A 26,902-nucleotide genomic window follows, 5' to 3' on the forward strand; every position below is an offset into this window, starting at 1 on the left:
ATTTTGTTAATTGAAATGTTTTTCATTTTATTTCTTACATATGCTATCAGGTAGACTTTCCTTGCCTGAATTGCAATCAAGTAATAATTCATCAGATACCAGCAGTTTCCTTAGAGTGAGTAGCGATATAAAAAAGAAATAAGTTCTCATTTTGAAAGAGTTTGACCTTTTATTAAATATGTAAAGGCAAAGGGAGTTAAACACTCTTTAACATATTTCACAGGCCCCAGTTAAGAAAGGCTGTAATTATTATTACAGAACAAACTGAGTCAATTAGTCTTCTGGAACTTATGCTTTACCATCCTTAGCAACCTTCTCAGCCTACTGTTAAAAGCACTGAGCTGTGGATCTCTGTAACACTGTCAGCATTTGATTTAGTTTACAAAGAGAAATGAATTACAGCCATCTCCTAGAGAGTGAAATTGCATTGTAACGTGATGAAGTTGTCTGACTAGAAGGTAAATGAGAAGAAAAAAACTCAGACCTCTTAATATCTTCCACCATCTTCATAAATGTACTGATGAAAAGGAAGCAAGGGGACAAAAGACCTAATTATAAAAATATAGCTCTATTATCTGTGCTGGAAACCAAATCTCTTAAAAAAATTGCTTCCATGTATTTTATACAATTTGTACTACATACTACTTCATATCCTAAACACATACATTTTTAAAAAGAATAAACATTTTAAGGAAGAAACCATGATTTATATATTTGAGCAGTATTAATTTTTAGCACTGGTTAAGGTGTGATTTTAAAATAATGTGGTTGTTTTTATAGACTTCACATGGAATCCATTCTAACTTCTCTATTATTCTCAACTAGCATAACTTAGTCAGTTATGATCAATAATTTATATCATGTTTTAATGTTTAAGCTAGTGGAGAAAATATTGCTTATTTTTATTACCACTGGAAACTAGTTAGCAACAGCTGTCTTCATTCAAAGACCAGCTATTCATTAAAGCAATAGTTCTCAGAAATTTGCATCACCTGGTGGGCTTGATAAACCAGAGATTGCTGGCCCCCAGTCCCAGAGTTTCTGATTCAGTAGATCTGAGGTAGAGAAAGAATTTTCATTTTTAACAAGTTCCCTGGTGATGTTCTTGCTGCTGGTCCTGGGATGACAATATGAGAACCACTGCTGTAAAGAATAATTGTTCTCATACTTACATCTGAAAAAGTTACCTTGGGAAGCCATGAAATATACAGATCCCTGTGTCTGCTGTCTAGACATTCAGATTCAATAGAATCCTAAATAGTTAGAACTACAGTTTAACTTCCTCAAAGTACTGAGGGGCCACCTAGTAGGTATATCCATTTAGTTATTTATTCAGCAAATATTTATCTAGTTTCAGCTATGTACCAAGTACCATTCCAGACCCCAGGGATGTTCATGGTAAACAGAACAAACATGATCCCTTACAGGCTGGCATGTTAGGCTGGGGTGGGCAAGGAGACAATCATGTATTGCTTGTAATAGCAAAATCTTGTAAACCCTACCTGTCCCTAAAATATTCATCTGTACACTAGAATATTAAGTAGCAGTTATTTATCTACACACACTGATGTGGAAAGATCAGGGCATATTTTTCAGTTGGAAAAAGCAAGTTCCAGATCAGCACATAAAGAATGATACAATATGTATAAAATCAAAGTTAAAATAAAACTATGTATGTCTATGAATACATTGATATCCATTAAAAAAATGTGAAAAACATAACAAACTAACAAGTGTAGGTATCGGTACTGAGAATATTGATTTTTTGTTTTTTATTATAAGCAAAATATTCATATGCTTTTATGAAATTAAAAAGTATTACAAAGTAGTGGGTAAGACAATAGAAAATTGGGCAAAGTGCTCTCCCTCATAAAAGAAAAAACTAAAAATGACAATAAAATGATTAACTCTCAACATTAGTCATCAAGGAAATACACATTAAAATATCCCTAAATACTTATTTAGACATCGTATAGATGCAAGTAGGAAGAAAGTACAAGCTTTGCTTGCCTGATTCAAAAATGATTACATGGGCTTCCCTGGTGGCGCAGTGGTTGAGAGTCTGCCTGCCGATGCAGGGGACACGGGTTCGTGCCCTAGTCCGGGAAGATCCCACATGCCGCGGAGAGCTGGGCCCGTGACCCATGGCCGGTGAGCCTGCGTGTCCGGAGCTTGTGCTCCGCAACGGGAGAGGCCACAGCAGTGAGAGGTCCACGTACCGCAAAAAAAAAAAAAAAAAAGATTACATAGGAAACGTCAGACCAGGATTTGCAACCAGATCTTAAACTGTCTGCTATACTCACTACATAGAAACAGACTCACAGAAACAGCCTCAACAAACCCATCACCTTCAGAGTCTGCATCTTGCTTCCTAAAGGATATTTCAGGGAATGCTTCTATGGAATTAGTCTCAAAACTAGTCCTTCACCTACCTTCTCCTTTCAACCATGACTTGCTCTCCTGTACTCCTACCATCTAGCTTTTCTAAAACATGACAGCTTGATGAGGAAATTTTTCCAACATGTAACTCTCACCAATTATTTCATCCCAATCCCTCTCCTCAAGTGTGCCATCTCTGATCATTTAGTAAAGAATTCTCTGTTTGACATGGCTTGTAGGAGGCAGTAAATGTAACTCATCTCTTGTTATTCCCCTTATATTGGAATCTAGTTATAATTAAGACACAGAGACAAGTATATAGAGATAGAAATACTGATAAATCTGATACAGATAATCAGAAAATTTTAGATCTGTGGCCAAAGATGCCTTGATAATATTTCATCCCAATATTAGATTTATGCTCCCAAACACTGCTGCAGCTGGAAAATTGAACTTAAAGCAACAAAGCTTGCTATAACGAATTTATTGCATGGCTAGAGAGAAGACCCTAATGCAACCTTCTGTGAATGGACCAGCCACCAGCAAGATAAGTCTCAATTAACTGAGTTTGGCAGTCTCAGTGCCTTCTCTCAAATTTTCCAATCTTTAAAGATATTCTTCCCCAACTGAGGAGTTAATTAGGAAAGAAAAGCTACAAGAGATACCTTATAGCACAGCTTAGTGGTTCTCTAACTTCAGAGAGCATGAAAGTCACATGGAGAGCTTGTTAAAACACAGGCTGTTAGGTCCTCACACCAGAGTTTCTGATACGGCAGGTCTTGGGTGGAGGCTAAGTAATACTGCTGCAAGCTGGTTGGTCATCAAAGTTGAAGAACCACAGTAATAGTGCATTAGAATCATCTGGGAGATCTTTTAGAAAATACGGATGCTTCAGCTCTATCCAAACCAATTAAATCTGTCTCTGAAGGTGGGGCCCCATTCACTGGGGTTTGTAAATTCTTTCTAGGTGATTCTAATATTCAGCTTTTTCACGTCAACTTGAAGTAGTTGTGTTACATAGATACTTGAGGCCAGGAAAATTTAAGTTTTAATTTGTCTCTTAATTTTCTCTTAAATTTTAAATTCACATAACTTAGTCACTGGAGGCATATATTTCTGAATACTCAGAAGAGAAAACACAAGTTTGTAGCTATAGATTTTTTTTCTTTTTTTTCATAGATATATTTTTTTAAAGATTTTCCATATATAAGGATGTATATACTTTTTTGGCATTGCAAAATGCCAATAATAGTTTCCCTTATTTAAATAAGAATTGTTTCTCATTTTTATAAAGAAGATAAATTTACATTTATACTGATGTTTTGAGTATTCACTTTTTCTTTAAATATTAAAATTTTACCAGAAACCATAGAAAAGCACTGCTTTGAGGTACCTTTGTTAGGGGCATTTATATAAAATTCATGTAAACAAATTTAGCTTAAGATGATTGCTTTCATTTTGAAAAAAAGTAATTTTTCTCTTTTATTATGAAAAACTTAATACACACTATATTAAGAGTAATAACAGAGAAGCAAACTCCTGAACAGCAATCAATCAATTTAAGAATTAAGGCTTGCTTTCAAAGCTTCAAGGTGACCACCAATGAATCACATGGGAAGTAACTAATAACATAAATTTTGTATTTATCATCCCTTTGGTATTTTCATAGTACTATCACATTACTAAATAGTCTTCCAAATTGGATGTAAAAGCTGACATTCCCTACAGCAGTATATGATTATCCTCTTTGCTTGAAATCCTAACCAATCTTTGATATTGTGCAAGGAGTTGTAAGTCCTTAAACAGCCTAATTCTTATAGTGTGTGCTATAACTTAATAGAGGAATTTAACTTGATTCACAATTAAATTCATGGGACTTCCCTGGTGGCGCAGTGGTTAAGAATCCGCCTGCCAATGCAGGGGACACAGGTTTGAGCCCTGTTCCAGGAAGATCCTACATGCCATGGAGCCACTAAGCCTGTGTACCACGACTACTGAGCCTGTGCTCTAGAGCCCATGAGCCACAACTACTGAGCCCGCATGCCACAACTACTGAAGCCTACGTGCCTAGAGTGCAACAAGAGAAGCCACCGCAAAAAGAAGCCTGCGCACCGCAATGAAGAGTAGCCCCTGCTTGCCACAACTAGAGAAAGCCTGCATGCAGTAACAAAGACCCAACACAGCCATAAACAAACAAAGAAATAAGTTCATATACTAAATAAAAGAACAAACCAGTAAATATAAAGAAAATTAATAACTAAAATTTCAGGGGATGGTTTATCTCAAGGGCCTTCAGAATGTGTCTGGTCTATTTGGTTTACCATGAATATCCTTCTTTATGATCCCTCCCACCCTTAGATTGCAACACAGATAGAAGTGGATCACTTGCTTGGTAACCAAATTGCAAAATCCTACCTACCCATAATTTAATACTTATATCAGTCTGAAACTGATTACAAGATGTTAAGAACATAAAGTCTATTAAACACCAATTTCTTGCAGCAGTTGGTCACTAATACCTCCTTCTTATTGATCTTATCAACATACACTGTATTATGTGGTTAGTTTCCCATGTATTTAGGGGATATTAGGATGCTGTATACCACTTGTAATAAAATCCAAATTGTGTAGTATGGCTTACACTACACCTTTATAACCACATTCTCTGTGTTTGAGCCTTGTTTTTTTCAATTTCTCAAACATACCATGTTTTTTTGCCTCTTAAATAGCACAGTATGTTCTTACTTTGTAAAGACACCCATCCTCTGAATTATAAATGAGTAAAAAAGTGCATAGTGGTGAATTTTCATTGATATTACCTGTTACATTTGTCATGCTTTGGACTTTACCCCCAGGGAACTGCATATTCCAGGTTCCTCTTATCAATGTCAAAACAGGATCCATGACATCTTTTTGGCACATCTTACATCTTCATAACCCAAAGCAGTCTCTTGCAAACTAAATGCATTTTATTTCTCTTGGTTTCCTTCTGTTTATTAAAGAATCGATGCTTTCCTTTACACAACTTTTTCCATAGTCTGGGTTTCATGTTGGAGTCCTATGCACATAATATTTTTACACCTTCTTGCCCCTTAATAATGATATTAAAAATCTTATATTTTATGCAGCTTACCAAATTTTATACCAATGCATTCATATTTTATCTTTTCAAACTTGAAAATAATAGTAGATCTTATCTTGTTATATGCTTACGTTTAATTTCTTTTCAGGATTTCCATATTTCTGCTATATTATTTTCTGGCTTGTGTAAGATTAAATGATGAAATTCTCTTATAATACTAGTTACTTCTTATTAAGTGTTGGCACTGGGTTTGGTGTTCCACAGTTATGATCCCATTCATTCTTCACAACAACACTGTAAGCCAGAAATAATTATTCCCAATTAACACAGAAGGAAATTGACCTCAGAGAGGTTAAGTAATCTATTTAAGTTTGCTAATAAATAAACCTAGTGGGTCTGTTGATTCTAAACCAAGCTGCTAGCCACTAAATTCTGCATTTCAATCTTTTTAGACCATACCCACATCCACAAAATGTTATTGACACATTTTACTTATAGTTTTGCTTCTACCTGATATTTTCTAGAGTTTCTTTCTCTTTCTACCTCTCTCTCGTTATGATATATCCAACATAGAAACCAAACCACTATTCCTTTTTAAATTATATATTAATATGAGAAAAAGATACAGAGTCAGATGGGCAAATAGATGGACAGATGGAGAAGAACTCTGAGTTTGATCTGTTTGTTTTATGATACTGTAATTTTCATATTTTTTAATTGCTCAGACTTTGAAATTTTTAAAAAATAAAGTGAATAGATATAAGTGAAAGTTCATTAGGAGGTCTTTGTGTTATCCTAGGGGGCACCTACAATGTACCTACCTCTTACTGTTGGCCCAGTGGATTATCAGTTACATATTAAGTATAGATTTTTGCATTTCATACAAGGAAGTGATTGCTAGTAGTCTTTCCACTTTAGGGCTAGTGTTTGGGTCCAGCTTTAATGTCCAGCATCATAGAGTTATGATGAAGGTGTGTTCATGCTAGTCAGGCAGGGAGAATCTCAGTCTCAGTCTCTTTCTCTCTCTCTCTCTTTCTCCCCAACCTCCCTTATTCCTTCCCTCTCTCTGCCCTAGTTTTTGTTTTCTATCCTTGCAACTATATGCACTGCTAATTGGAGGGGTTATATACCTGGCTATCTAATTTAAAAGTGTATCAGTTATTTAGGAAGGTTTTTTTTTCCCCCTAAATTTGAGGGAGTTTTGTCTTGGTTTAGAGGACATTGAATAATGTAATAGAGTGTATCTTCACATTTAGTTTTACAGCAAAAACACACAAAAAATCTCTTACATTAAACTCTGGTAAAATGTGATTAGCTATTAAGGTTTATCCTTTTATCAGACTTTGCCTTATCCAAGAGAGTAAATCTGAAAGGGAAAAGATGATAGAAATTCTTGTTTAGAATCTCCTTCATACAAGAGGGATGCTTAAACTAAATTGTATGTTCTTATTATTCTTGAAACTGGTTGGCATTTGTTGTTCACATAAAATCCAATGCTTTTAAAAGCTCTCAGCAGGCTTTAAGATAACTACCATGGTCTGAGAGTTAACCAAGTTTGGCCACACCATGAGGCCATTTATATTTATAATTGGGAGATATATAGTTTATTTTTGAAGACTCTACCAGTATATACTCACCAGTAACGGTAAGTACTAAGCACCTTCACTGATCTTTATTTCCTTGTGAAATAAATCTCACGCTAGCATAGAGCCAGAAACTTAAGAGCCCTTGGGTAGATCTGTTTCCTCACTAGAGTCTCCATGTTAGGCTTAGACTTAATACAGCTTGGACTTTTAATGTTGTCTTCAGAACTGGTCTCTTTGTTACTAAATATATATGTGCAGTTAAAAAAATTAGAGAATACTATCTGGGGCAGACATCATAAGTTTGCTCACTTAGCACCCATTCCTGGTTTTACTTAAGTAGAAACCTGGTTTTACTTCAGTAGAAACATAAAAATCCTTGTCTTCTCTGGGTGGTTTTACTTCAGTAGAAGTTTTTGCCTGGTTTTACTTCAGTAGAAACATAAAAATCCTTGTCTTCTCTGGCTCTCTTGAAGCTAGAATGACCAATGAGGTGTAATAAATTCTCATACCACAGCCTGTTCCACCTTCCTCCTGTATCTGCCCTGAATGCCAGCAAGGTGACTGGAGCTATAAAGCTATTGTGCTTACTAGTAACTTCCAGGGAAGGGCATAGGGAATAACAGATGTCTTGGCTCCACTGAAAACCAGACTAAACTCTTAACTACCTACCTTCAGACTACATATTATATATATATATATATATATATATATATATATACACACACATATATATATATGTGTATATATATATATATATATAAAAAAATTAAGCATATTCTCTTAAGCCACTATAGGTGGTTTCCTGAAGTTTAAATTAATTTAAAATAAAAAAATCTAACAGCTAATATATCTAACATAATATGAACTAAGTGATACTGCTTACCTAGTTTATTAAATAATGAAAATACTAGGTCATTAACCATGAAAGAAAATTGAAGCTAACAGTGAGAAAATTTTCTATAGTCCAGTTTTGAGGTGAGAAAGAAAATGTGGATTCTCAAACCAGTTATTAAAAATAATCATTTTTTAAAAAAGTTTCTCTTTGTCAGTATTAATATGTTGGGCATTTGTTGGTTGGCATCGTATCATTTATCCCACCTCTTTTTCTTCCTAAGAGTACCTGAAATTTCCCACCTGTAATATTTGCAAAGGATGGATTATTCCACCTCCGTTTCTGGGGGTGCACTAAGATTGACTAAATCCAATTAACATGACCCATTTCCCGGACAAGATAATTTTTCCAGATAAGTACATACGAAAATATCAGGGCAAGTAGTGTTGATACATCACAATTACCTGGCTTTGATTTGGCTGTTAGGGAAACAGACTCTCTCTTACCTGCTGTATATGAACATGGGAGCATTTGGTAGAAGATGCTAGCAGCTAAATTGGGAATACAAAGACAGAGAGGCCATCACGGAATGGAGGCATGGTTAAGGAAAAAGATCTGAAAGGGAATGAACTGTGTCCTGGTTATATTGCTGGGACTCAAGATATCAGCCTATCTTGAAACTAGAACAATCCATACATTGCACAGTGAAGTGTTCAAAATTTCCTTTATTTTAAAAGTTTGAATGAGTTGAGTTTCTATTACTTGAAACAGAAAGACTCCTAAAATATACATTATCTGCTTGCTTTGTACAGTATCAAAATAAAGGGGATTATAATAGTTTTTGATATTTTGTCACTATTATAATATTGTGTCCTCTTTCTCACTCTCGCTTTCACTCTCTTTCTTTTGCTACATGTGGCTAAATGAAAGTCCATTCTGTTTTCTTGGCTAATTTTACAGTGTTGTATAGGGGGACAAGCAATAAAATGAGAACTACAATATTACTCTTTAAATTCACTGTCCTGTACATGTGTTTTTTAATCATTTGAGTCAAGAAATGTAGGGAGAGAAAACTTGATCCAGTTTATACTTGAAATTTGGATCAAGCATAGATCAAAATTACTTCAATCCTTGAACCATTCAGTAAACTCATCTAATAAATTCAGTTTACTTTAAAACTTCAAATGGGAGTTGAAGAAGATGGTTTCCAACTTTCTGACAGTAAGGCCTTGCCTTCCTCACTTCTTTGTACAGGCCTTTCATAGGCTGAGTCCTACATAGTCCCTGAGCCAAGATACAAAGTATTTGAGAACACCCCTCTGCTTTGAAGGTAAAGTGCAAAATTAGTCTTATTGTGGAAAGTCCAATATACATTGTGTGTAGGAATAGTCCAGGGCATCTCTGTGAGCACTCTCACATAAACTCACTGGACTTGGCAGACTGGTAGTAGTTGTACATGACCAAGTTTTTGATCAGCACTGAATCTGGAGCATATGTTCTCAAAATCAGTTTACTTATCTGATCCCTGAGAATCTGTATTATTCTATGTGGTCACCCTCTCAGAGGCCAGGCTTTTGGTTCTTAAAATTTAGTGTGTGTGAGTATCACCCAGGAAAGCTTGTTGAAAATGCAGTTTCATCCATGCCATCTTCCCCAGAAGTATCTGCTGAGGTGGTTGGAGAATCACAATTGAGAAATATTAGGATAGGCACCCCCAGTTTCCAGATACTAGCTATTTAAAGCTGGATAGACTACCTAAAACCTTTACACTTCAAACACACTTGATTTTAAGCTCTAATAATGCCTGAAGAATCTCATTTCTGCTGTAATATTTCCTTCAAATGAGATGTAATTGGGTAAAGATTCACAAGCAGAACACTTTCCTCTCAGAATAAAGCAAAGTGGACTGCCCTCTCTCTCATGCCATGGAAGCAACTCCTAAAGATGAGAAAAAGAAATATCCTATTTTATCTTCCTTAAGAAGCTCGAAGTCTGCTAAAGGAAGTAAGAAAAAGTTCAAGTGCCTATAATAAAATGAAGAAATTTATACATTGTAAGAAAGAAAATAGTGCTATGGCAGTTCAAAGATAATGGAAAGAATGTTCAACTTAAGGTTGTCTTACAAAATCAATGTTTTACGCAAATGCTTCTCTTTTGGTGGTCTTTTACTTGTTTTTTAATAGCTCTGTTCTAGGAGTCAGGTAATCAGCATGAGGTACCAGTGAGGTATCAATTGCCTAAGAGCAAATTTACAGAGTTTAACACTGTATACATTCTTGAGATCTGAATCTTACAGAAACTTAACATCTACTTCTTGAAAGTGTGGTTAATACTGTATGAATTCACCTTCAAAATTAGCACAACCAAGTGAAAAATATTGAAGAAAGTAATGAATTAGCCAAGGAATTTGTGAATGGTCTAATTCTTGTTTGGAGGAACAGTGGCAGAAGAAGGAAAGAAATGGAAACATTTTTGTAAAGTAAACTGAGATGGACAAATAGGATGGACATGCCATATAACCACATAACTAATGGACCTTTGGACAATGATTCTAGTAATAGAGGTACCATTTAAAAATAAGATGATACAGCATTCTCAAACCCTAACAACCTCAAACTAAAATTGAATAGTCATGTTCAGAGCATTCAGAAGAGTGTATCTGTATGGAGAGAGAGACAGAGACAGAGACAGAGGGTGAGTTTGGTATAATAATAATGGTCTTCTCAGATATACCAATATGATTGAAAACTTTTTGCCTGTAGTGTCATCTTTAAAATTGAAAAATGAAATTTTTAATTTTTCTGTATTGATCCACTTTTTACTGCTTAGCTTTTTAAATAGTTTGTCCTCTGACTCATTGCTTTATTCATTTATTAAATATTGTAATGCAGTTCACTAGACTCTGCCCTATATACAGGAGAATTTAAAATCACGGTACCAAGCTTTATAATAAATAGTGCTATATGTTATAGCAAAGCATTTGAAATACAGTATAATATTAATAGAAGTGGATATATAAATTAGAGTGGTAGCACAATAGAGGAAAAAAGACTGTAGAAAATGGGGAGATAGTAATCCAGCAAATAAAGACTTTGTAGAAGACATCTTAAGTGATTTCTAAGATTTGCCAAAATATATATGGAAATATAGTGATTCCATGTTCTTATACATTTCAAAATAATTACCATGATAAATCTAGTTATGACATGTCACCATGCAAAGGCATTACATAGTTATTGACTATATTCCCCACACTGTACATTTCATACACATGACTAATTTATTTTGCAACTGGAAATGTGTACCTCTTAATCTCCTGCACCTACTTCTTTCCTCCCCCACCCCTTCTCTTCTGGCAACCATCTGTTTGTTCTCTGTATCTATAACTCTGTTTCTGTTTTGTTATTTTTTTTTATTTGTTTGCTTTTTAGATTCCATGTATAAGTGAAATCATACAGTATTTGTCATTTTCTGTCTGACTTATTTCACTTAGCATAATACCCTCTAGATCCATACATGTTGTTGGAGATAGCAAGGCTTTACTCTTTTTTATGGCTGAGTAATATTCCATTGTGTATAAATACCACATCTTCTTTATCCATTCATCCATCCAGTGGGCACTTAGGTTGCTTCTATATCTTGGCTGTTGTAAATAATGCTGCAACGAACATAGGAGTGCATATATCTTTTCTGATTAGACTTTTTATTTGCTATGGGTATATACTGGGGGTGGAATTTCTGGGTCATATGGTAGTTCTATTTTTAATTTTCTGAGGAATCTCCATTTGGTTTTTCAAAGTGGGTGTATCAATTTACATGCCCACCAACAGTGCACAGGTGTTCCCTTTTGTCCATATTCTCACCAACACTTGTTATTTGTTGTCTTTTTGATAAGTCATTCTGGCAGGTATGAGGTGATATCTCATTGTGGTTTTGATTTACCTTTCCCTGATGATTAGTGATGTTGAGCATCTTTTTATGTGCCTGTTGAGTACATTTATGCCTTTGTTCGAAAATGTCTATTCAGATCCTTTGCACATTTTTCAGTCAGGTGGTTTGTTTTCTTTATTTCTTTTTCTTTCTTTCATTCTTTCTTTTTTTTTTTTTTTTTGATGTTGAGTTGTATGAGTCCTTTTATATTTTGGATATTAACCCCTTATCAGTTATAGCATTTGAAAATATCTTCCCCCATTCAGTAGGTGACCTTTTCATTTTGTTGATAGTTTCCTAACATAGTGTTGTCCATCAATCATACTTCAAAAACAAACAAACTTATAGAAAAAGAGATTAAATGTGTCATTGCCAGAGGCATGGAAGTAGTGGTAATTGAATGAAAATAGTCAAAAGGAAGAAACTTCCAATTATAAGGTAAATAAGTACTAGGAACATAATGTACGACATGATAAATATAATTAAAATTGCTGTATGTTATATATGAAAATTGTTACAAAAGTAAATCCCAAGTTCTCATTTCAAGAAAAATTTTTCTATTTCTTTAGTTTTGTATCTATATGATATGATGGATGTTCACTAAACTTATGTGATAATCATTTCGTAATGTATGTAAATCAAATCTTTATCCTGTACACCTTAAAAATAAATAGATTGTACATACCTTTCAAATATATATATATAGAGATTGTACATATCTTTCAAATATATATACACACACACACACACACACACACACACACACACACACACACAAGAAGACCTAAAAGGAAAAAAATGTGTGGAAAGTAATCGTGTCATGAGAGATTGAGAGATATGTGGACTCAGTATAATAAAGGCAGAAAACCTGAAGTTAAATAAAACAGTATTTGTTCTTGAAGTTTCAAATTATTTGGTTATAATTGGTTAGGATGGTTTTATTTTCAATTATAGTAATTTTGTAGGCTTTGTTATAAATAGGAAATTTGACATATGTCAGTTTATAAATATTATATTGTGGGTCAATGTTGATTATTTTTTCAGAGGATGCTATTATTCAGAATGGATTATATAAACATTATATCTTAGTTATTAACATATGGTATAAAAATCTGATATAGCCTTTCAGCAGGAGAAATATATGACAGAGAGATAGAATGTCTAAAAAAGGGCACACAATGTCAGTTAAATCATAGTAGGTTTGTCCTTTCAAGGAAAAATATTTCTCTCATGACTCAGAGCACATTGTAGCACATTTCCTTCAAAGTCATAGAAGTCAGGGACATATTTCCATTAACAGACTTTATGTATTTTTTGACATTAGCTTTACAATTTTCTCAAAAATAATGCTAAATTTCTGTGAAATTTTAGCTGAATATCAGGTTTGAAATCAGAACTAAGTGAAGAAACTAAAGAATTGCCACAACTACTAATTACAGAATATATAAAATTTTCCTTACTTCAAATTGTAAGTTCGAGGTAAATATGATTTTATCTTTCATTGATTACATAGAGTAAATTAAAATATTGTGAAATGAATCACAAGGGCAGCTGATTTTCCTTTTGTCCAGTAGCATAAATGGTGTGATGTTTGTGAAGATGATTTCCCCAGATTCTAATGTGGGTATTGTTAAGATGTTTTCACTTGTATGTGAGAATTTTAACAACCATAATGTGACTTCCTCTTCATTGAGAGTTCAAAAATCTATCTTCTTGAACACCTTTAGATTGGAGAAAACAAAAAAAAGATTTCAAATAACAAACCTAACTTTGCACATCAAGTAAAGAGAAAAAGAAGAACAAGCAAAGCCCAGAGTTAGCAGAAGTAAGGAAATGACCAATATCAGAGCAGAAATAAATGAGACAGAGACCAGAAAACAATAGAAAAGATTAACAAAACTAAGAACTTAAAAAAAAAAAAGATAAAATTGATGCATCTTTAGCTAGACTAAGACAACAAGAAAGAACTCACATAAATAAAGTCAGAAAATAAAGAGAAGATACTACAGTTTATACCACAGGAACACAAAGGATCATAAAAATTACCATGAACAATAATATGCCAACAAATTGGATAACTTAGGAGAAATTGGCAAATTCCTAGAATCATACAACTTACTAAGACTGAATCCTGAAGAAATAGAAAATCTGAAAAGACCAATAATGAGTAAGGAGATTGAATCAGTAATCAGAAACTTTCCATAAAGAAAAGCCCAGCACTAGATGGCTTAATTGGTAAATTCTACAAAACATTTAAAGAAAAAATGCCAATCCTTCTCAAACTCTTCCAAAAAATACAGCAGAGAATGCTGCCAATCTAATTTTTTGAGGCCAGCATCTCCCTGATACCAAAGCCATATAAGGACACTAAGAGAAAAGAAAAGGCCAATATCCCTGAATAATGAATAATAGATTCAAAATTTCTCAGAAGACTACAATTCAGTAGAACTCTCAAAGAATCATATGCCATTATCAAGTGGTGTTTATCCTTAGTATGCAAGGATGATTCAACATATGCAAATCAATACATGTGTTATGCCATATTAGTAGAATATAATATAAAATTTATATGATCATTTCAATAGGTGCATAAAAAGCAGTTGAGAAAATTCAACATCTTTTCATATTTAAAAATCTCAACAGAGGTTTATAGAGGGAATGTACCTCAATATAATAAAGGTCATATATGACAAGCCCGCAGCTAACATCATACTCAAAGATAAAAGGTTGAAAGTTTTTCCTTTTAAATCAAAAACAAGACAAGGTTGCCCACTGTCACCACCCCAACTAAGCATGTTGCTGGAAGTCCTAGCCAGAGCAGTTAAACAAAAGACATCAAAATCAGAAAGGCAGAAGTAAAGTTTTCTGTTTTCAGATGATATGATCTTATATATAAAAAACCATAAAGACGCCACTAAAACTGTTAGAGTTAATAAATGAATTCAGTATAGTTGTAGGATACAAAAATCAATATAAAGTCATAAGTTGCACTTTTATACACTAACAATGAAATATCTGAAAAAGAAAACAATGCAATTTGCAATAGCATCAAAAGTAACAAAATAATTAGGAATAAATTTAACCAAAGAGGTGAAAGATCCATACACTGAAAAGTATAAGCCCTTGAAGACACAAAATAAATGGGAAGTTATTTGTGTTCTTGGATTAGAAGAATTAGTATTTTTTAAATGTCCATACTACCCAAAGTAATCTACAGATTCAGCATAAAATCTGTGAAAATTTCAATGGCATTTTTCACAGAAATAGAAAAAGCAATCCTAAAACTTGTATGGAACTATGATAGTCTCCAAACAGCCAAAGAAGTCCTGAGAGTAAAGAACAAAGCAGGAGGCATCACACTTCCTCATTTCAAATTATATTACAAAACTACATTAATCAAAAGATTATGATATTGACATAAAAATAGACACACAGACCAATGGAACAGAATCAAGAGTCCAGAAATAAATCCTCACATATACACTCAACTAACATTTGCCAAGAGAGCCAAGAATACTCAATGTGGAAAGAATAGTCTCTTCAATAAATGGTGTTGGGAAAACTGGATAATCATATGTGGAAGAAAAAAATTGGACCCCTATCTTATACCATTCACAAAAATTAACTTGGAATAGATTAAAGACTTAAACATAAGGCTCCAATCTGAAGAACTCTTGGAAGACTACCATGGGAAAAACCTTTCCATTGGTCTTGGCAACAATTTTTTTGGATATTACACCAAAAGCACAAGCACCAAAGGAAAAAATAAATGAGTGGGACTGAATCAAACTAAAAAAACTTGGCAAAGCAAAAGAACAATCAACAAAATGAAAAGGCAACCTATGGAATGAAGTAAAATACTTACAAAGCATCTATAAGGGGTTAACATCCAAAATACATAAGCAGCTCATGCAACCCAATAGCAAAAAAATAGTCTGATTAGAAAATGGGCTGAAGAGAATTTTCCAAAGAAGACATGTCAATAGCCAACACGTACATGAAAAGATGCTTAATATCACTAATCATCAGAAACACAATGAGATATCATTTCACATCTGTTAAAATGACTATTTTAAGAAGGACAAGTGCTCAAAAGTGAAGGTGAGGATGTGAAGAAAAGGGAGCCTTTGAGTGCTGTTGGTGGAATTGTAAATTGGTGCAGCCACTATGGAAAACAGTATGGAGGTTCCACAAAAAATTAAAAGTAGAACTACCATATAATCCACCAATCCCATTTCTGGATATATAGCCAATGAAAATGAAATTAGAGTCTTGCAGAGATAGCTATACTCTCATATTCATTTCAGCATCATTCACAATAGCAAAGATATGGAAATAACCTAAGTGTTCATCAACGGGTAAATGGATAAAGATGTGTTTACGATGGAATATTATTCCTCCATGAGAAAGAAGGAAATCCTGCCATTTGTGATGACATGGATGGACCTTGAGGCCATTATGCTAAATGAAATAAGTCAGACAGAGAAGGACAAATACTGCATGATCTCACTTGTATGTGAAATCTAAAAAGCTGATTGACAGAAACAGCAAGTAGGCTGGTGGTTGCCAGGGGCTGGGAGATGGGGAAAACAGAAAGATGTTGCTAAAGGGTAAAACCTACTAGTTACAAGATGAATGAGTTCTGGAAATCTGTTGGCATGGCAACTATAGTTAAAAATACTGTATTACAAACTTGAAAGTTGCTAAGAGAACAGACATGTTTTCACCAGACACACACACACACACACACACACACACATACACGTCATTATGTGAGGTGACAGAGCTGTTAAGTAACTGTATTTTGGTGATTTTTTTTGTTGTCGTTGCTCATTTATTTGTAATTGATTCTTCCTGCTTTTATAGATGTTAAGGGCATAGGTGGTGAGGATTAAATGAGATAATGTATTGTGTCAGTTTGGGACTGAGGTCAGCTTGAACATTTTACATCATATATGTATATCAAATCATCATGTTGTACACCTTAAACTTATGCAATGTTATATGTCAGTAATATCTCAATAAACGTGGGAGAAAAGAATATATTGTATATATCTTAACTTGGCATTTTATAAACATAGTTTCATGTACACATTGTAGAAGATACTTATAAAAATAAATATATTCTGTAAACATCGCCATGATATTAATATCTTTGTATGTTCTTTGAGTTCTTACAATTGTTTTTGCTCTGTCACTTTAACTTGCTTTGTCTCCCATATTCTCTATCTATGTTTACTTTGGTTAGTTGCATAGGCATTCTGTTTTGTGATGCAGTGTCCCCTATAGCCCTCTTTTTAAAGCAAATGTATCATTTTTCCTGTCTTTCAATATCCACATCAATATTTTTCAAATTTAAATGAAAATGCTTTTTACTTTAGAAACACATCTATTTAGACACTCTGATTCTAATTATGCACAAATGATTAGACATTTCTGTCAATATCGTAAAACCTTGAGCTATATTTTAATCAATAAATTAGTATTTTTACATCCATTTTCCAGAACTGATTATGTAGTCATTTTGTATATGCATGCATAACTCTTAAGATATATAAACACATGGCAAACTGGGTCATTGTTATTCATCGTATGCATTTACAAGAGACAGTTTTTTTATCATTGACAATTATCTTAAATTAACCTCATCATAGTCCCAAATGACTTAAAGTCATGTTAAAATAAACCTCTAAATATAATAGCAGAAAAACTTTCAAATTCTAAATAATTATTTAAAAATTATTTGTGTCTACATCTAGCTAAATATTTGTATTTAAATAACTTAAAATTATGTAATTTAAATACTATATCACATAAAATACACTGAAATATGATTATAAAAATTATCAGATTCATTTCCTGGTATCTTTTTTTAAAAATTACTATTTTCCTACTATTTTAATAAACATCCAGAGGTTTTTCAGTTTTTATCCCAATCAAAATAGTACTTTTAAATACAACTGAAAAACAAATTAGAAATTCTACTATTCAACTAGTACAGAAGTGCCAAGAATACCTAGATGAATTATTGTACTTATTTACTATGTTTAAAACTAAAACAAAAACTGATTTTTATCTTATAAAAGGATAGCAAATTTTGCTTAATAGTCAATTAGTGAAGAAATATTATTTCTTGCATTTCGAGTATTCTAGAGCTAAACATTCTATTCAACTTGTTTTCTAAAGGTAGTCCAAAAAGTTGAATATTTTAATTTTGACTAAAGCATTTCTACAGACTTCATTCTTCATGCACAGTTATTCTTCTGTTGTCCTGCAGTCATTTGAAATCACAAGGGCATAGTTCCTATAGCAAGTTAAATTCTGGTAGGACAATCAATACATTTTAGAGCTTATGCAAGATATTAATATACTATATTTTGTTATGCAAGATATTAATATACTATATTTTGAACACTGTCTGCAGCCATTCCTTAAAATGAACATAGAGGAGAATTTTGCCAGTATCTAAAGACTTATCTGTTAAAATGTCAAAAAATATATTTGAACCATCAATTTAATTGAAGATAAGTCTTAGCCTACTCTTTTCCCAAAACAGTGTGGGAGGGAGGGGGGTATAGGTTAAGAACTTATATTTAGTGCTAATGAAAGAATCCATTTTTGTTCTAAAAGCATCTTGGCATCACTCTGAGATGCAGTTTCCTATCAGTTTCGCTTGAAAGAGGCTATGACTTTGCCTGAATAGAAAACCAAACCAAACCAAAGCATAATCATCTGAAACATAGGTTGTATCAAATAAATAAGTTTTAGACAAATTATAATTTTGGGGGCAGACTGCCTAGGCAAGCTAATTTCAACTTATACTTTTGACCAAACAAAACAATTATAGAGGATATAAAATTACGAACATCATTTTAATTACTTTTTCAAAGTTAGAGAATTCCATACTGTTTATGAATTCAGACTATAATGGATCTTCATTTTCTTCTTTAAATTATAACCTTATATGTTGAATATGCTTCATTTAAAAAAAAACCTCATGATCTCACCGTTCAAGATACTGGAGAAAAATAAAATTTAAGTTAATTTTACTTCTCCTACTTGTATTTACTTAGATGATATAATTTAATTAGTAAAGGAAAGTCTGGTCAACAGGGGCAGGTAGTAAATATGTCTAATACAACTTTGAATGCATTTGGATATGAGGATGAGAATTGATGTAGCAAAGGAGGTCCTAGAAATATCTGCTGTTAATGTGACTGAAATTTACTCATATAAAGTATTATCACATTTTAGAGACAATACTGATAGAGATTGTTCCATTTTCCTCTTCATGTTTTTCTTGGATCTTGATCAGATAGTATCTCAATTCAAAGTGGAAGTATAATGACAATACAAATAAGATCCTCTTTTCCTTTTCACCATTGCATTACTTCCTTGTGATGTGTGATGTATAGTGTTAAGATTAACATAGTTAATGAGACATGACAGAAGGCAATGAGATACCAAGTTTTGTAAATGCTAGATGTGAAAAGGAAATTCATACAAGTTGAATTCAAAAGAGGCATCTTTCATTTCAACTTTTGTTTATCCACTAGGAAAGCTACATCCACATATGTCAATAAGTATCCCTATTAGCTGTGTCTTAAAAGTGCATATAAAATATCACTGTATTTCAACAACTGTCGTCACCTGATATTTTTTTTAAGTCACCTAATTAATCCGTATGTCTATACAAGATTTTACTAACACTAATAATTTAGCATTTACATAGGTGCCTATTGGTATATATCACTTGGAGAAAATTTAGATTATTCCTTGCAATATTATTTATATGGCGCACAGTATCACTGGACCAATAAACTCATCTATTTTAATATTCTTTTTTTTAACATCTTTATTGGCGTATAATTGCTTTACAATGGTGTGTTAGTTTCTACTGTATAACAAAGTGAATCAGCTATACATATACATATATCCCCATATCTCCTTCCTCTTGCGTCTCCCTCTAACCCTCTCTATCCCACCCCTCTAGGTGGTCACAAAGCACCGAGCTGATCTCCCTGTGCTATGTGGCTGCTTCCAACTAGCTATCTATTTTATATTTGGTAGTGTATATATGTCCATGCCACTCTCACTTCATCCCAGCTTACCCTTCCCCCTCCCCGTGTCCTCACGTCCATTCTCTACGTCTGTGTCTTTATTCCTGTTGAGCCCCTAGGTTCTTCAGAACCATTTTTTTTAATGATTCCATATATATGTGTTAGTATACGGTATTTGTTTATTTGTTTTCTCTTTCTGACTTCATTCTGTATGACATACTCAAAATCCATCCACCTCACTACAAATAACTCAATTTCGTTTCTTTTTATGGCTAAGTAATATTACATTGTATATATGTGCCACATCTTCTTTATCCATTCATCTGTTAATGGACACTTAGGTGGCTTCCATGTCCTGGCTATTGTAAATAGAGCTGCAGTGAACATTGTGGTACATGAGTCTTTTTGAATTATGGTTTTCTCTGGGTATATACCCAGTAGTGGGATTGCTGGGTTATATGGTAGTTCTATTTTTAGTTTTTAAGGAACCTCCATACTGTTCTCCATAGTGGCTGTATCAATTTACTTTCCGACCAACAGTGCAAGAGGGTTCCCTTTTCTCCACACCCTCTCCAGCATTTATTGTTTGTAGACTTTTTTGATGATGGCCATTCTGACTGGTGTGAGATGATGCCTCATTGTAGTTTTGATTTGCATTTCTCTAATGATTAGTGATGTTGAGCATCCCTTCATGTGTTTGTTGACAATCTGTATATCTTCTTTGGAGAAATGTCTATTTAGGTCTTCTGCCCATTTTTGGATTGGGTTGTTTGTTTTTTTGATACTGAGCTGCATGAGCTGCTTGTAAATTTTGGAGATTAACCCTTTGTCAGTTGCTTCATTTGCAAATATTTTCCCCCATTCTGAGAGTTGTCTTTTTGTTATTATGTTTTCTTTGCTGTGCAAAAGCTTTTAAGTTTCATTATGTCCCATTAGTTTATTTTTGTTTTTACTTGCATTTCTCTAGGAGGTGGGTCAAAAAGGATCTTGCTGTGATTTATGTCAAAGAGTGGTCTTCCTATGTTTCCTCTAAGAATTTTATACTGTCTGGCCTTACATTTAGGTCTTTAATCAATTTTGAGTTTATTTATGTGTATGGTGTTAGGGAGTGTTCTAATTTCATTATTTTACATGTAGCTGTCCAGTTTTCCCAGCACCACTTATTGAAGTCTTTTCTCCATTGCATATTCTTGCCTCCTTTATCAAAAATAAGGTGAATATATATGTGTGGGTTTATCTCTGGGCTTTCTATCCTGTTCCATTGATCTATATTTCTGTTTTTGTGCCTGTACCATACTGTCTTGATGACTGTAGCTTTATAGTATAGTCTGAAGTCCGGGAGCCTGATTCCTCCATCTCAGTTTTTCTTTCTCAAGATTGCTTTGGCTACTTGGGGTCTTTTGTGTTTCCATACAAATTGCGAAATTTTTTGTTCTAGTTCAGTGACAAATGTCATTGGTAGTTTGATAGGGATTGCCTTGAATCTGTAGATTGCTTTGGGTAGTATAGTCATTTTCACAATGTTGGTTCTTCCAATCCAAGAACATGGTATACCTCTCCATCTGTTTGTATCATCTTTAATTTCTTTCATCAGTGTCTTATAGTTTTATGCATACAGGTCTTTTGTCTCCTTAGGTAGGTTTATTCCTAGATATTTTATTCTTTTTTTGCAATGGTAAATGGGAGTGTTTCCTTAATTTCTCTTTCAGATTGTTCATCATTAATGTATAGGAATGCAAATGATTTCTGTACATTAATTTTGTATCCTGGTACTTTACCAAATTCATTGATTAGCTCTCATAGTTTTCTGGTAGCATCTTTAGGATTCTCTTTGTATAGGATCTACAAACAGTGACAGCTTTACTTCTTCTCTTCCGATTTTTATTCCTTTTATTTCTTTTTCTTCTCTGATTTCTGTAGCTAGAACTTCCAAAACTAGGTTGAATAATAGTTGTGAGAGGGGACAACTTTGTCTTGTTCCTGATCTTAGAGGAAATGGTTTCAGTTTTTCACCACTGAGAACGATGTTGGCTATGGGTTTGTCATATATGACCTTTATTATGTTGAGGTAAGTTGCCTCTATGCCTACTTTCTGGAGGGTTTTTATCATAAATTGGTGTGGAATTTTGTCAAAAGCTTTTTCTGCATCTATTGAGATGATCGTATGGTTTTTCTTCTTCAGCTTGTTAATATGGTTTATCACATTGATTGATTTGCATATATTGAAGAATTCTTGCATTCCTGTGATAAACCCCCCTATTTCATGGTGTATGATCTTTCTAATGCTGTAGGATTCTCTTTGCTAGTATTTTGTTGAGGATTTTTACATCTGTGTTCATCAGTGATATTGGCCTGTAGTTTTCTTTTTTTTGTGACATCTTTGTCTGGTTTTGGTATCAGGGTGATGGTGGCCTCATAGAATTAGTCTGGGAGTGTTCCTCCCCTGCTATATTTTGGAAGACTTTGAGAAGGATGGGTGTTAGCTCTTCTCTAAATGTTTGATAGAATTCACCTGTGAAGCCATCTGGTCCTGGGCTTTTGTTTGTTGGAAGGTTTTTAATCACAGTCTCAATTTCAGTGCTTGTGATTGGTCTGTTTATATTTTCTGTTTCTTCCTGGTTCAGTCTCAGAAGGTTGTACTTTTCTAAGAATTTGTCCATTTCTTCCAGGTTGTCCATTTTATTGGTATGTAGTTGCTTTTAGTAAACGCTCATGATCCTTTGTATTCCTGTAGTGTCAGTTGTTACCTCTCCTTTTTTATTTGTAATTCTATTGATTTGAGTCTTCTCCCTTTTTTTCTTGATGAGTGTGGCTAATGGTTTATGAATTTTGTTTATCTTCCCCAAGAACCAGCTTTTAGTTTTATTGATTTTACTATTGTTTTCTTCATTTCTTTTTCATTTATTTCTGATCTGATCTTTATGATTTCTTCCCTTCTGCTAACTTTGAGGTTTCTTTGTTCTTCTTTCTTAATTGCTTTAGGTGTAAGGTTAGGTTGTTTTTCTGAGATGTTTCTTGTTTCTTGAGGTAGGATTTTATTGCTGTAACCTTCCCTCTTAGAACTGCTTTTGCTGCATCCCATAGGTTTTGGGTTGTCATGTTTTCATTGTCATTTGTTTCTAGGTATTTTTTTATTTCCTCTTTGATTTTTTCAGTGGTCTCTTGGTTATGTAGTAGTGTATTGTTTAGCCTCTATGTGTTTGTATTTTTTACAGATTTTTTCCTGTAACTGATATCTAGTCTCATAGCATTGTGGTCAGAAAAGGTGCTTGATACGATTTCAATTTTCTTAAATTTCCCAAGGCTTGATTTTTGACCCAAGATATGATCTATCCTGGAAATATTTTAACATTTTTGGCACATTAAACAAATACTACTTTACTTGAGAGTATATTAAATTTATAAATTGGTCTAGAAAATATCTAAATAAAATGATACTTGCAATGCAGATCTGGTCTGAAAATAACTACATGTATCAGAAGATTTTAAAAAATGGTAGAAATTGGTTCAATGAAATAACCACAGTCAGTTGCCAAAGAATTAAATTAGTTTTCCCAAATATAAGTAGTGAATCAGATTGAGGCCACATTTGTTACAAGAATAGGAATTTGTGCAAGATCAGGATTTCAGAAAAAAAAAAAGATATTTTAAATAGTAACTCTCTGTTCATTTTGACTCTTTGAAGGGTAGCAATGGAAAATAACTAAAACCTTAGATGAGGCGTTAGCTCTGGAGGTTCATTTGATCTAATTGATGGCTCAAGATAATATTTATAAAGCTCCCAACAAATGGTTTGGCTTACAGTAGGTCTTTAGTAAGAAATGGTTCCTTTACCTTCTAGGTTTAGGAGACAAAGTAGAAACAGAGCCATGTCAGCTGCAATTGTAAATCATAGGTCATGTTTCTACTGTTGTTTTTTTTTTTTTGCGGTACGTGGGCCTCTCACTGTTGTGGTCTCTCCCGTTGCGGAGCACAGGCTCCGGACGCACAGGCTCAGCAGCCATGGCTCACGGGCCCAGCCGCTCCACGGCATGTGGGATCCTCCCGGATCCCCTGCACGAACCCGTATCCCCTGCATCGGCAGGCGGACTCCCAACCACTGCACCACCAGGGAAGCCCTCTACTGTTTTATAATAAGCTTATGAGGACAACAATAACTCTATAAGTGTTTCCATATTATCTCATTAACTATTTGATGTGCTTTATAAAGTGAAATTTTGTGAAATAGCCAATTTTGCCTTGATTTGGTTGATAATTTACTTTGATTGAGATTGCATTGGATTTCTAGATAAATTTGAGGAAGAATTCATATCTTAATAAGGTTACATCGCTCCTCCATGATTATGGCATATCTGTTATAGTCACATCATTAAAATTAATTCATTGTTCCTAATTCTAAAGATAAGCTGTATTACTTGAGTTCAATTTTTTGGTGCATTTTTACAAGTTGTGCAATTCCATGGCTCAGTTTATTTCTTCATGACAGAGACATATATTATAGTTATTGATTTTTTTAATCAAGAAAGGAAAATATTTAGATACAAAATAGATTTACATAAATAAAAATACCATTATAGCAAAATCAATTAAAGTATGTGTTGATATTGCAATTTCAATTTCAGGAATTTATCCTAGAGAATGTAAAACTGAGGATCTTCATTTCAGTATTTTTCATATATTAGCAAAAAAAAAAAAAGTACCTGGAGACCATCGATCATATTATTCAACATAAGAGAATGGTTTAATAGATTTCAATATATGTATAAACCAGAACATTATGTATTTGATAAAATGAATGATACAGATGTGAATGTACTGACAGGTCATATTGCAGGAAAAATGTAAATGTAAAATGATATCAATTCTTTGATTTCCTAAAAGCTATAGGTATATGTCTACATCTATTCTCAAAATTGGTAATCTTTAATCACCTTCTGAAGTAAAGTATCTGAAGAAATATTTTAGTCTTTAATTTGTACAACTATAAACTATTATTTTTCTGTTGAGAAGATATTTTGAACTTCTTTTTAAATGAAAACATGGAGAAATGAGTGGATAATTGTTAGTTGTTGGAGAACTTATAGGTGAATAAATTATATCATTGAGGTAAAAATCTCAAACAAGTGTAATTATGCCAGCTAAAAGAATGTGATTTTACTTTTGATATAATACAAATGCAAACAATGTGAATTTTCCTATTTCTTAACTAAAGGTAACTGATTTTTAAAATTGGACATAAAAATTTTTCTTTGAATATTAGCAGTCTTAAATTCTGTGACAAATAAAGTATTTGAAAATCTGTTAAGAACAATAGAAAATTTAAGGTTTTACCCTATTTACAAACTAACCGATTAGTCTGCCACATTTTGTTTTTTAAAGTATGCTCCACAGAAGGCACAAGACTCCTAGATAAGAGCAAAGGACTTAACATCACTGCAGTGTGAACATCACATTTTCATTGGTTTGCCTTGCACCTCAAGTCCTATGAGGCAATACAGAGGGGTCCTGATACATGCCTGCACTCAGGTTACATTATAGGACAGAAGCCCTGAGCTTAGGAAATCCAAATACTTTATAATAAGCAACAAGCATGGCTGTTTGCTCTGAAAGGAGACACACTTTTCCAAGTTTGTTTGCTGGATGTGCAGAAATGTGAAAGATCTGTTGAGAATGGTCTCCCAACGATAACCACCCCTTGTTTCTACATCATCCTGGGACTAAATTTTTTTCCATGACTATAACACCTTGTCAGGCAGTCTAATTAACCTGATGGATAGAGACTGGGACAAAATCCATTCAGTTGTCTCATTCAGTGGTAAGACTTCAAGCTGCAGCGGGGTACCAACATGCATTGTCTCAACCATGCCTACAAGTGTCCCATATTGAAATATTCCATAAACCATTGGGGTCTAACTTAAAATAGCTTGTGGCTTCCTCCATCTAACTGGCATTTCTGTATTGACCTATTCTCTTAGCTATGGCATTCATCCAGCTACAGCATGAGATATTAGTAATTGCACAGACTTCATTTTGTCCCCAAAGAGGGCACCTAAGGCATTTCTATCATCCACAACTACCCTTGGTTAGTGAGCTGCATCTGAGTTGAATACCTCTCAGGGCTGAGGTGGCATCATTGATCTCTTTAGCTAAAATAATGGGCACATTTCATGATACCTTTTCTAATTGTACAACTTACACTGTAGAGACAACTGCCTGCACTGTATATACAGATAACAAGTCAGTCCTCTCCCAAAGGCATTCCCCTAAGTGACCAAGAGTTACCTAATTTAGGAGAGATCACCTCAGTTGTCTGAGGGCTATGTGTTCTACAGGTGGTATTTCCTTAAGCAATTGCAGGTCTGTTACGACTACCATGAAGGGGCACATCACTGTTTCAGGGAGGGATGCAAGTTAATGCCTGGTTTCCACACAAGAAATACAGTTCTAGAGATGTACATTGTGTCCCTGGAAAGTAATTGTTATTTAGAATTGTTGGAGTCTCCCAAATGGGACCTACATTGCGCAGAGGTCGCAGGATGGTGCCTCCAATACCTCCATTGTTCATGGTGCATCTCCCTTTCTGCTAGTAAGTCTTTGAATCCCCATGACTAATTGAGTCTACCCTTTGTTCTTAAGGAAATACCTAAGGGAAGTCATCCCAATCTTTTCTATGTCCCAACACCCAGGTGGTATTTTCCATGGTCTGGGGTGACATCCAATGGGATGCTTAGCCATGGTATACTACTTTTCTATTTTAGCCTAGCAAATCAGTTACAAACTTAGCATCTTAGCACAATACATGCTTATTATTTCATATGTATGTGAGAAGTCTGGGCACAGATTATCTGGGTTCTCTGACTCAGGCTCTTGATAGGCTGCAAGGCTATCTTGGTCTGTGGTCACATCAGAGGCCTAACTGGGAAAATGTCCACTTTCAGCCTGTTTCTGTTGTTAGCAGAGTTCATTTATTTGTGGCTGTACAACTGAGGTCCTCATTTTTTTATGACTATTGGCTAGGGACAGTTCCTTGCCA

The sequence above is a fragment of the Delphinus delphis genome, chromosome 3 (assembly GCF_949987515.2).
Source record: "Delphinus delphis chromosome 3, mDelDel1.2, whole genome shotgun sequence".
Lineage (NCBI taxonomy): Eukaryota > Metazoa > Chordata > Mammalia > Artiodactyla > Delphinidae > Delphinus > Delphinus delphis.